This window comes from Papaver somniferum, chromosome 2 (assembly GCF_003573695.1).
Source record: "Papaver somniferum cultivar HN1 chromosome 2, ASM357369v1, whole genome shotgun sequence".
NCBI classification, from domain to species: domain Eukaryota; kingdom Viridiplantae; phylum Streptophyta; class Magnoliopsida; order Ranunculales; family Papaveraceae; genus Papaver; species Papaver somniferum.
Window position 1 is genome coordinate 19,774,098 of NC_039359.1, and position 11,567 is coordinate 19,785,664.

The window sequence follows — 11,567 nt, forward strand, 5'->3', positions numbered from 1 at the left end:
TAAAGATAAAACTTATGAGACAAAGTTAGATGTTACCAGGAGAGATGGGTCGGCCTGTCCTTGGAACACGTCAGTTCAAGAGGCGTCCAAGTGAGCGTTCCCTTAGCATGATTTCGGTTGGCCCCAGGTAGATTAGGCATACGGTTGATTGGGATCTCAAACTATCATGACGATGTCATAATCCTCGACTCTGATGTGGACGAGCCCTATCATGAGGAATATCCTTAAAAGGCCGCTGAAGCAATTTCTGAAAAATATGTTGAAGCAGCTCCCAAAGAGAACGTTGGTGCATCTTCCGAGAAGGGTGTTGAAGCGGCTTTCGGAGAGGATGTTTAAGCAGATCCTGGAGAGGACTCTAGTGAAGGCACCATTGGCCCTGGCGTTGACGACACTTCTTTGATGTTTAGTAGTCTTTGTTTCATGCGGCTGGAGCCAGGACTTGATCGAATAGTAATCCCTCGTTCATGCTGCTTTGATAATTTTATGTTTCCAATTGGATGAATGAATGAAATCTCCCGACTGAGAAATCCAAATTCTTGGAAAGATTGCGGTATCTTGAAACTCAAGATGTAGCACTCTACGATAGGGTTACAATAGAATCTCTTCATTCTATCGAGGTGATGTGGCCGATGGGAAGGAAACACCCACCAGTAGTGATGTGTTTTCCTTTCATGTGACCGGATACCGCTTCCACGATGATACTTGTTATATGTAACCCTAATAACAACAGCTTGAAATAGGGGATGCAATGATGAAAATTGAGGATTCGTCCACGAACCTGTAACTTCCATTTGTTATATCACGTGTGTTGTGCTTTCGTGAACAGGAGATCCAGGAGCCGTATTTGTTAGATGCGAAGGCTCTATCTCCAATTAGCGCGTGTGATGTGATTGGACACGTTTGAAGAATCAATTGCAATCTGGGGTTACCACATGCATTAGCTCGCTGCTTCCTGATTCCATGAAAGGATTTTCCAAAATATGAAAATTACAGATGGAGAAACTTCTTTCTGGGATCTAGGCGCAATGATATGGTGATTGAGAGGTTGGTTCGTCATTGAAGCAGTTGCACTTCAGGGTACGAATGACGCTTTCCCTAAGAAGCATGTACTGGCTGCTTGATGATTTTTTTCAGTCATCTTGCTCTTTCTGATTGCGATGATAATATGTTGGGGATGCTTGTATGGGCACAATCCTCCGGAGCCGTTAAGTGAAGTAGACAAGCTGAGAGGCGTTCCGTTATCGACGTGCCGCTATCAAGTCTTCAAGGACTTCGTTTCAATCAACATCCTTTGAACCATTTTCTCAATCTTGGATTGTTGTATGGAATGTGATGCGATGCGTAGTCCCCGGTTACACTTCAGATCCGATGGCATGGCCGGATATGTGAAAATATCTCTGCGGCGTACTTTTGGAGTCTTTGATGTCGTGTACATCTCCGTGTTAGGAAATTACTTCGACTCGTAAAGCTTTGACAATGATGATGTTGATATCAGAAATAACCTGGTTGAGGGACGTGAAGGCTTCCCGTGCTGGCATTCCCCAGGTGTAATTGTCCTGAGCCTATTTTCTCTTGAAATACGTACTTCCATTGCATTTAATGGTAAGGTGGTTGACGAATTGATGAAGGAGACAATCTTTTGGATTCGTTACTTGTTGATCAGAGTCGTGTTTGATAGATCTGTATTGTATACAAACTTTTGGCAGCTCATGCACCCCTTCCATAGGAAATTGGAAACCTAGAAACACCGATTCTGATTTTGTCGGCGATGTGGCAGACATGATGCAGTTGGTCTGTGTGGCCTGCTGAGGCGTTGAAGCGGCTTCGCCTCTGAAGAGAGCGCTGAAGCAGCTTCGAGAGAGGGCACTGAAACGGCTTCAGGATAGAGAGCATTGAAACGGCTTCTTCTGGAGAAAGCGTTGAAGCGGCTTGAGGAGAGAACGTGCGTTGAAGCGGCTTCAGGAGAGAGTGTGCGTTGAAGCGGCTTCTAGAGAGAGAGCGTTGAAGCGACTTCTTCTGGAGAGGGCGCTGAAGAGGCTTCAGTATTTGAGCGTGCGTTGAAGCGGCTTCTGGAGAGAGAGCGTTGAAGCGGCTTCAGGAGAGAGCGTGCGTTGAAGCGGCTTCCGAAGAGAGAGTGTTGAAGCAGCTTCTTCTGGAGAGAGCGTTGAAGCGGCTTCATGAGAGAGCGTGCGTTGAAGCGGCTTCAGGAGAGAACTCCAGTGAGGGCACCCTTAACCCTTGATTTCGAAAAATAAGTTCTTCCCCTTCTTCTGAGGCGATACGATATGGCAGATGGGAAGACGACACAAAAATAGGGCTGGTCGGCAAGTCGTGTTTTCTTCTCATGGGAAAGAATACCCTTTCTACTGTAACATCTCAACGCATACAATGCTGACAATGGTGATTCGAAATAGGGGAGATAGCAATAATGGTTAAGGATTCGACCAACCTTAAGTTTGATTGTCCCTTGCAAATTACATGTTTCTTGATTGACCGCCTCTCTTGTGTTGAAGAAGTCCTTGACTGACGGCGAAGGAATTTCATGTTAAGCCTTAGTTCCCAAGTGTGGTTTACGTGGCTCTATCATGTATGGTCGATGGGTTGGCCATGATGAGGGTATCACCCTCTTGCATCCATGCTGATGACTATGTACAAAACAGGTTGGCTGGAGCTTGGATGGATACGGTCACGACCCTTGACATGGACGAGTGATGACTACAGGCACAAATCTTGGAAGTGACGAGTGGCGGCTACGACCATGGATCTTGAAAGGAATGAGCGGCGGCTACGAGCATGAACCTTGGTCGTCCACGACCATGAACATTGACGGGCTTTGATAAATCACGTATTTTTGGTGAAGCAGCTCCTCCCTGATTCCCCATGTACGGAAACTCGCCTATTCTTGCTTGCATAAATGCTCCATCTTGGTATGTACGGTTTTGTGGACGGAGTCCCCAGAAATTACGCAACTCATTATTGGAAGAGGATCTATGTTCGCTCCTTGAGTGCCTAATTTAATTTCTCCTGCATCCTCATTCTCCTTGGAATTTATTGCAGTCACTGCTTGGGTGATTGACGAACCTATGGTAATGTCAATATTTGGTATTTGTTTTTTCTCCTTCGGTTGATGGACGTCTGAGAGGAGGTATCTTGATCCATGCTTCTAAGAGTTCGATTACCTCAAGTTTGGAGAGCCTCTCCTATCTCTTGGTGCTGAACAGGAGTCCTAGTCACGGATTTTCGAGGTTGAGTTGTCTGTTGCGCTGGTGCCGCACGTTTGGGTTCTTGTTCTGCAACTGGAGATTTTCTCTTTCCTCCTACACTCACCACGCTTAGATAGGGTTGAGTGTTGTATTTTTTTTTGATGAGACATTTGTTTCCTCGAGTCTCAAGTGTATCTTCATTCCTGGCGGGCCCGATTCCTTCCAGTAAGGCTAGTGCTGTCGTAGCCAACCGCTTAGCAGCTTCATGAAGCTCAGAGAATGTATGGAAGCGCAGGTTCTCCAGTAAAGCGCGATAGACAGGTGTCATGTCGTTAATGCACAACTCTAACAATTGATGTTCAGTCACATTTGGATCATATTGCTTGAATCCAATTGGTTGTGCGGTTTGGTGTCATGTTGTTGTAACAGGTGTACACTCTCATGGTAAGTGACTTCGAGACCTCTTTCAGGCGGAGGACATGATTGTATTCGTGCTCTCTTAATGACTCCAGAAAACTAGAGATGTGGTCACGAGCATTACCAGTATCATCATAAAGGAAATTGAGGAGAAGAGTATCCTCTCGGGAGAGGAACTCTTTGCACATCAGGAGGATAAGGAGGTTGATGCTGATGTAGGTCTACCGGGTTTTCCTTTCCTCGATTTTGGAGAAGTCGTTCTAGATCCTCACGCGTGATGAAATTAGATGGCTGATTTCTTTCTCCAGGGCACTCAGGAGCAACACGGGCTTCCTCATCTATGAATGCACGCCCTGTTGAAGTGCTTGCGCCAAGAGTGTTGAAAGTGCTCCTTATTGGTTCCATGGGCTTACGTGTCTCTTGTGGTAGTCGTTCTGTTAGCGTCTTGAGGAAAGTAAGTACCTCTTTCTGAGTTGTAGCCATGTTCGTCTGAGCCTTAGCGAGAACTTCTTGTCTTTCCATTAAATCAACAATGGTAATAGGGGATTAGCCTCCTATGGATGCTCCAGTCTCTCGTCCTGATGGGGGAGTGGCAATAGCTCTAGTAACAACCGAAGGTGTTACGCTCGAAGAAACATTGGGGGGGGGGGGGTGGCAGCGGCTCTGGCTCTGGTGATTGGAGGTGTCACGCCTAAGGGAATGTTTCCTGCGTCACTGGTGTTGATGGTTGAGGATGTATCACCACGAGACGCGTTGATCGTGCTTGTAGGCGGCACATTGATGTTGCCGGTAGGAATGTCGACACCAGGGGTGTTGTCAGCGCCAGTAACATCAGGATTTGTCGTTGTTACAGACCTAAGATCCACCATCTTGAATTTGAGAAAATTGAAATGAAATTGAAAATTGATCTTGCAACCGAGAGATTAATCTCCCACTATGGTCGTCAGTTGTTTGGGGGTAAAAACTGGTTCTGATGGTTTTGGTAAATTTGGATGTGTTGGTGAGAAACGAATTCAAATCCTAAACAAATATACTGCACAAGAGTACTTTTGAGTTCGAGAGATCAATCTGTAAGTCTCTGGAATAAACCAAGAAATGGTCGTTCCAGATTCAATTCGGTCACAAAGTGAAGGAGAAGGGTTGATCTTAGGGGGGGAAGCGAAGAAGGTGTTTGAGATCAGAATGTTGAATTATGAAGGTGTGGTTGTTTATGACTTGTATCATACAAATGGTTTCTGGATACTTGTGTTGATAACACTTGTGTTTTTTGTTTGAATAGGTTGAAAAACCTATTTATACAAGTCATGTTCGAACACCCCTGATCTCATAGGAAGTGGAGGTGATTAGGCAAGGAGAAGTGGAGTTGTGTATAGAGTGGTGATCACCACATTTCCACTATGAGGGGAAACTAGTCACGCCTCCACCCACTATATAATTTTTATTAACCGTCCGTTCTTCCTTGACACGTTCTCGTAATGGGCGTGTTGCACGCCGCACGCTGTAAACCGCCAGACCAATACCCCAGTGAACATCCCCCAGTTTGTGACATGTTTGATATCTCGAGTAAGTGAGTCGAGTCGTTGGACTCGTTGCTGAAAGCAGTGCTTTTTGGTTAAATAATAAATTATTTGTGAAACCAATATTTATAAAGCATTGCTTATAATCGATGTATGTGAAGCATCACTTTCGAATAAGCAGCTAAAAATAATCGATGTGCTAGAAGTATCGTTGTTTTTGAGCTCGATCGAATCAATCACGGATTGAGCGCGTCTTAAAAGTAGCACAATCGACCATCTTTGGGTGATCGTTTGAGGACCCTATGGTCGAGTTGTCACTTGGTCGATCGCTCCTTGTGGAGGAGGGATGGCCAGTGATCACAATGCTACTTTCCTAGTTTTCTAAAAATAAATCTTCACCACCCAACTAGGCTGGAGAAGTTGGATGGACGAGGTGATTTGCGGCAGTCACATATTACCGTTGACAAAATTTAAGGTTTAGGGGTCGCGTGGCCAACCCTGTTTTGGCTAGTCGAACCAAAGCGTCGGGCGCTGATTTGAACAGGTCGATTGGCCATGTGCAAAGACGAGCCTCTGGTGAATATGCTGACATCTCCTGGGCCATATAAAATTATATTTAAGCCACTCGATTCGGCTGGCGAAGATGGATGGTCGTGATCGATTTGCGGCAGTAAGATGTTGCCGCAAACACCAATTAGGGTTTCAAAACAGCCGCGTCCTCCCTAGTTCAATCGAACAATTTGGTGTGTGGTTGACTTCCTTTGGGTTAATCGATCGAATGGGAATAAAGTTGGGCCGGTGGTGAACTCATGTGCACCTCCTTGATCGTCTGAAACGCGATTTAAGCCTTCCAACTAGGCTGGCTAAGTTGGACGGACACGATCTATTTGCGACAGTTGTATATTGCCGCGACCCAAATTAGGCTTTTGGAAACAGCGTGTTTTCCCTAGTTTGGGTAAACGATTTGTTGCTTTACATACTTGCCGCGGGCAGGTCGATTGACCAAGGGAGATGCTGGGCCGACAATGGACACACTAGCACTTCCTTAATCGTTTGCAGGAAAATCCGAGCCGTCCAACTAGGCTGAAGAAGTTGGACGGTCGTGATGTTTCTAAGACCGTTTTGGACAGTCTAGCTCGTTTGAGCTCTCCTTTTCAACAGAGCGATCACCCATGTTAGGGTTGGCATTCAAAGGCATTGCATGTGGAATAAATGGATCTCGACCGGCTGGGATGCTAGTGGGACTGCCGGTGGTCCTCATGATGGTCGCCTAGTTCTACTAGGAGTTGTTATAGTATTTTTCAAGAGGTAAGTAAAAGTTCGTTGCTCGGACTTGAATAGATTTTAAAACGAAAATATATGTACAAATTTGTCACAAGATGTTCGAGAGGTATTGGGACTAAGGACTTGGACAATTCTTCATGCATGTGGTATATTTTATTTATTCTTAACAATTACTGCTCAAAACATAAATATATGGACTCTTATTTTGCCAAAATAGATTCTCAGAATATTAGTTATAAATCGTAAGCATGGGACATCAAACATTTAAGCAAGCATGCCGCATCAAATAAAATGATAATTAATTAATTAAAATCATTTTTCAATTTTTAATCAGTGCAAAAGTCATAAAAAGAATAAATTAAATTTACCACAATGACGAAAATAGACTCCCTCCGTCGTCCCAATGTTGGGTTTAGCTCCTCATATTAATCATAATCTCAAAATGTTTTATTATTGCTCCAAAGTTGATTACAATTGAGTAAACAATGCAACAGAGAAATCGCAACAGCAGTTCCTGTTGCGAAGACGATGTTGGACTGTTACAGAGAAACAAAAGGTGACGGAAAATTAAATGCTGTGGTTTACTTCTCTGTTGCAAAATATGATGAAGAAACTGTTGCGATGAAGATAAACGTTGCAGAGCAGTTGAAGAAACAGTTGCAAATGGATGAAGGAATCGTGGCCGATTCCTTGTTCTTCACGGGCAGCAGCAGCAGCAACAGAGTTCTGAAAACTCTGATTTCTGCTCCTCTGGCCCTCCTTTCGACTCCCAACTCTCGACAGCCCTTCCCTGTGATAGCAGCAACCTATTTATACACCTAAGACTCATTGAATCTCGCCATAACTCCTCAAAAATCTTCACAATGAAGAAAAATATTTTTGAGAATAATTTCTTATTTCTTCCTCTGTGTACGTTAATTGTCTTGGAAATCTTCATAAACTGATTGATACGCATCCTAGGAGAATATCTGGGCTTAACTACACAAACATGCAACATCTTTTACGTGATTTTCTTTCCAAAAATGAGACGATATTCTTTTCTCTGTTTTGATTGGGAATTGATTTTATGGACAAATTTGATCGATCCCAACCACCATAATATCTTCATATACTCATATCACATATACCCATTAAGTCTCAGCTCTTTAATCTCGTTAAAACACCTTCAAATGTCGAATTGAAAATCTGCCAGTAAAGGAAAGAATTTTCCCGCCAAAACAAATTTTGAATTTTGAAAGAAGGTCGCCCCTTATCCAGTGGTCGCCCCTTATCCAAAAGCGAGAGTCCGAATAACACTTGTCCTCCGGGTGCCAAAATCAACTTTTCGAGCCGAATTTTCTTAAAATATTTATTTCCAAAAAATACCTACAAATACATAAAATAACAAAATTAGTACAAAATCGAGTGCCAACAATACGGACATTGAGGACAAATTAGACACAAAAATGTGTCTATCAAATACCCCCAAACTTATTATTTGCTAGTCCTCGAGCAAAATTTATTCTTGAAAAGTGACCGAGTTAATCTCGGGTGGGTTTATCAGAGGTGTACCCACAAAAACCAATACTCCAGACCCTAGCTATCTACGCATAACCTTGGAAAGCACTAAAGAACCTCCTTGGTTGGCATACAATTATTGACTCTAAGAGGAAGAACCCTGATGCGAAATTCCAATTGCTGTACACGAGTTTGCACTCAAGCATACTAAAATTCATATAAGTGACAGAGCTCTACTAAGATAGTTTCACGATGGACATCATACTCGGAGTCAGACTAATCACATGAAAAGAATAAGAAGATGGAAAAAGAAAAATGTAGATGGTTGAAAAGTGAACGGTGTTTCCCATATCTGTCTGAAGGCCTCTGCCAAGATGAACCTAACCTAAATGACTGAGATACCGGTCTGACTAATATTAACACACTGGCATATACAAGGGAACCAGTGGTCAATAACTTAAATCTAGATCAACAAACTGGCAAATACAAGGGAACCAGCAGTTGACTACACATAACAATAACCATTTTTTTTTTTTTAACTTAACGGCATGAATAGATCTTTTGGATCCAAGCGCATGCTTCTTGTCAGCAGATTACACGATAGTTCCCACGGGTCCTGCATTCCACGCTTGCTTAGGCGACGGAAACAGGGAGAACACACGCATATTGCTATCCAAGTGTTAATACTTATTCCGATTGGTCTAACTGGTCCGGTCTTTTTTTTTTTTTTTTTTTTTTTTTGAAAAGGTAACTCAGTCACTCTATTTCACCCTAGCAAAGGTAACAACTTGAATCGTGTGCCCCACCAAATCACTTGAAATAAAAGAAAACTAAAAATAGAAAGTGAAAAGGACTCGACAAGATATGGCGAAACTATCATGTTATTTCTAACACCTGAGCTCTGTGCTTTTATGAATAGACTCTATAGATGTTTCCATCTAGTCAGATTGGTTCCTCAACTCCTAAAACAAAAATGTTTCCATCCACTTAGATTGGTTAGTGCTATCCTAAATACGCATAAATTTCTAGGCTCTGGAGTTTATTTATTGCAACTAAAAAGTTTCTCCCATACCCCCAAACTTAAATCTAACATTGTCCTCAATGTTCTAAAGATAAAAAAGCATGAACAAGGAGAAACGTTACCATTTGAAGCGAAAGAGTTAAGGAAGATATTACCGTGTTGCATGAGATTGGGTTACCTCCCAAGAAGTGCTAAGTTTAAAGTCTTCAGCCAGACTTAGGAAAGGATTAGTCAACTCGAACCATAAAGTAACAGTCGAAATAACTGTGGGTCTTCAAAACTAAAAGAGCTGACCAAAGGAAACTGCAGTGAACCAAGAAAATGTACAAGACTAGCATGCCCTTACCTAGTTTCCTGATAACTATCGCTAATTGTGGTTCAGGTTCAGGTTCTATGAAAGGGTCTAAATAGAATATTTTCATTGGCTGCGTTTCTTCATAGGTGGATCCAAATTATTAGGTCTTAGAGTCTGTAAAAACTCAAATAAGAACTTAGAATCACAAATAATAACCTAAATAATGAGGATCCTCTAAGTCAATCAGGTATGACTTACATAATTGACCACAGTGAGAGTAGTGGTCATTCTTAGGAAAATGTGTCGATTCTTTCCTAAAGTACTTAGGCTTAGTCTCAGAACTTAATAAGTGACACATTTGAAATCTATATTTCCCACAATTGGAAGAAAACTATTTGGTGGGAAAACAAAGTCAATCTGGGTATCATAGCCTGGGCAAACCACATCGACCAGAGGATGGGTTTCTAACGACTGAACCTTTTTCAGGACATCATTAGGTTCGGGAAAACGAGTATGAAGGTAATCTTGTAAAATTGTCGAGGCAGAGATATCAAGTCCTGAGTGAAGGGACTTTCTGAGTTAAAGGTAAGGCACTATGAAGGTGATAATCACCCCCAAACTTAGAGTTTTTAGTGTCTCTAGATAGACTAGTTACAATCTCCCTAATTTCTGGATCATTAGATTCTTGAAAATGGTCAATTGATTCTTCTAATTTATTATCAGGTAGTGCATCTTTACTCATCTCTACGAGTCTATGTTCTTCATTCAAGATTATTGTTTCTAAAACAGCATTTTCAGAATAAACCCGTTCCTCTAAACCACTATCGGCTTCGTAATCAAAAGGAAATACTACATCGTCTAAAACGGTGGTATTCCTAATCAAATCCTCGTCCTCTTGAATAGGTGAATAATCATAAAAATTATTTGGATTTGAAGTAGAAATAATATAATCACTATAAAGCTCAATTGGATTACTAGATTCCTGATCACTATGCCTACATATTTCAGATTCTTCATCACTACTATCCTCATCATCATAATAGTACGAAGATGATTGAACCTTATCTAAATAAGTAGTGTCTTTATTCTAACCTCGTCCTCTAAATTAGGCAAAAATTCACTATTTATCAAGGGTAAATTAGAAACACTATTTGGAAATTTAGATTATTTCGAGCAAGTCTTTCGTTCGTCTCAGCCATCAACTTGAGGGATTCCTCTATAGAAAGTTCTCTTTCGTCAAAAACTAAGTTATTCATTTCTGCTAACTTACGTGTTGACTCAGCTAATTACGTGTTGACTCTAGTAAAGAGGAATTATCAGAAGGATCATAAAAAGGACTACTTTTCAATAGTTTGATTGTATCCTCTAGAGACGAAGAACTAATACTATAATCTTCTTGCTCGTAAGACTGATGCATGTGTGGATAGTAATTGGGCTCACCATGGTATGAACCATAACCTTGAAAAGGTTGGCGTTCCCAACTACTATTCCCACCATGGTCATAAAACTGATGATGTCCATATTCAAATTCAGGTCGATACTCATTGTATTGGCTTCTATCATACCAGTTCGACATTCTTAATTGCAAGGGAATTCTACACAACACAAACAAGGCCGACTCGACTCCACCAAAACAAACCTAAAGATTTCTAGCAAACAAAAAGCATGATGGCTCCACTTAGATTGTTTCTAGACCAGCTTCTATCTTTCGAAAGGGAATTCGTTGCAATTTGAGCAAACCCCTCTGGAATCAATCCGAGTCAAAGTAAGTTGAATTGAGGCGAGGGAAGCTCAGTGGAGCTTTGATACCCAAGGCCTCACCGCTATCACAAGGCGGCGCAGTCACGCATTCAACTCACAGAAACCATCATGAACTTTGGAGTGTGCTTAAAGAGCAACCAATATTTTTCGAACGAGTTTCCTATTAAGCTCGTTACCCTATCGGTCTTGTTCTATTCCAAATTTTAAGGTTAGGTTCGCGTTAGGTTTCGTTTTCCTAAGGCGGGCAAGAAGGGAGCGGTGATGAAATCCGAACCCTTATCTTGTATTGGCCAGGCCTTGCCCTTTACTAGGAAAATAAAGACAGTCCGGTTCGTCCTCAAACAATTATCACCTTAAGGCAGACAGTAACCCGCTTGCAGGAGATTCGCGGGTGTTTCGATTGGACTTACCTCCCGTACCAGACGGGCGATGAACCGTTGTCGTCGACTCGGGCCACGACTCCTATGCCGTGTACGAACCCGAGGGGCCGAGACGATATAGTAATCGTCGTCCTTCCCTGCACACAGTTTATATAAATTTTTTTTTTTTAATAATAATACCCTTCCGTAGGG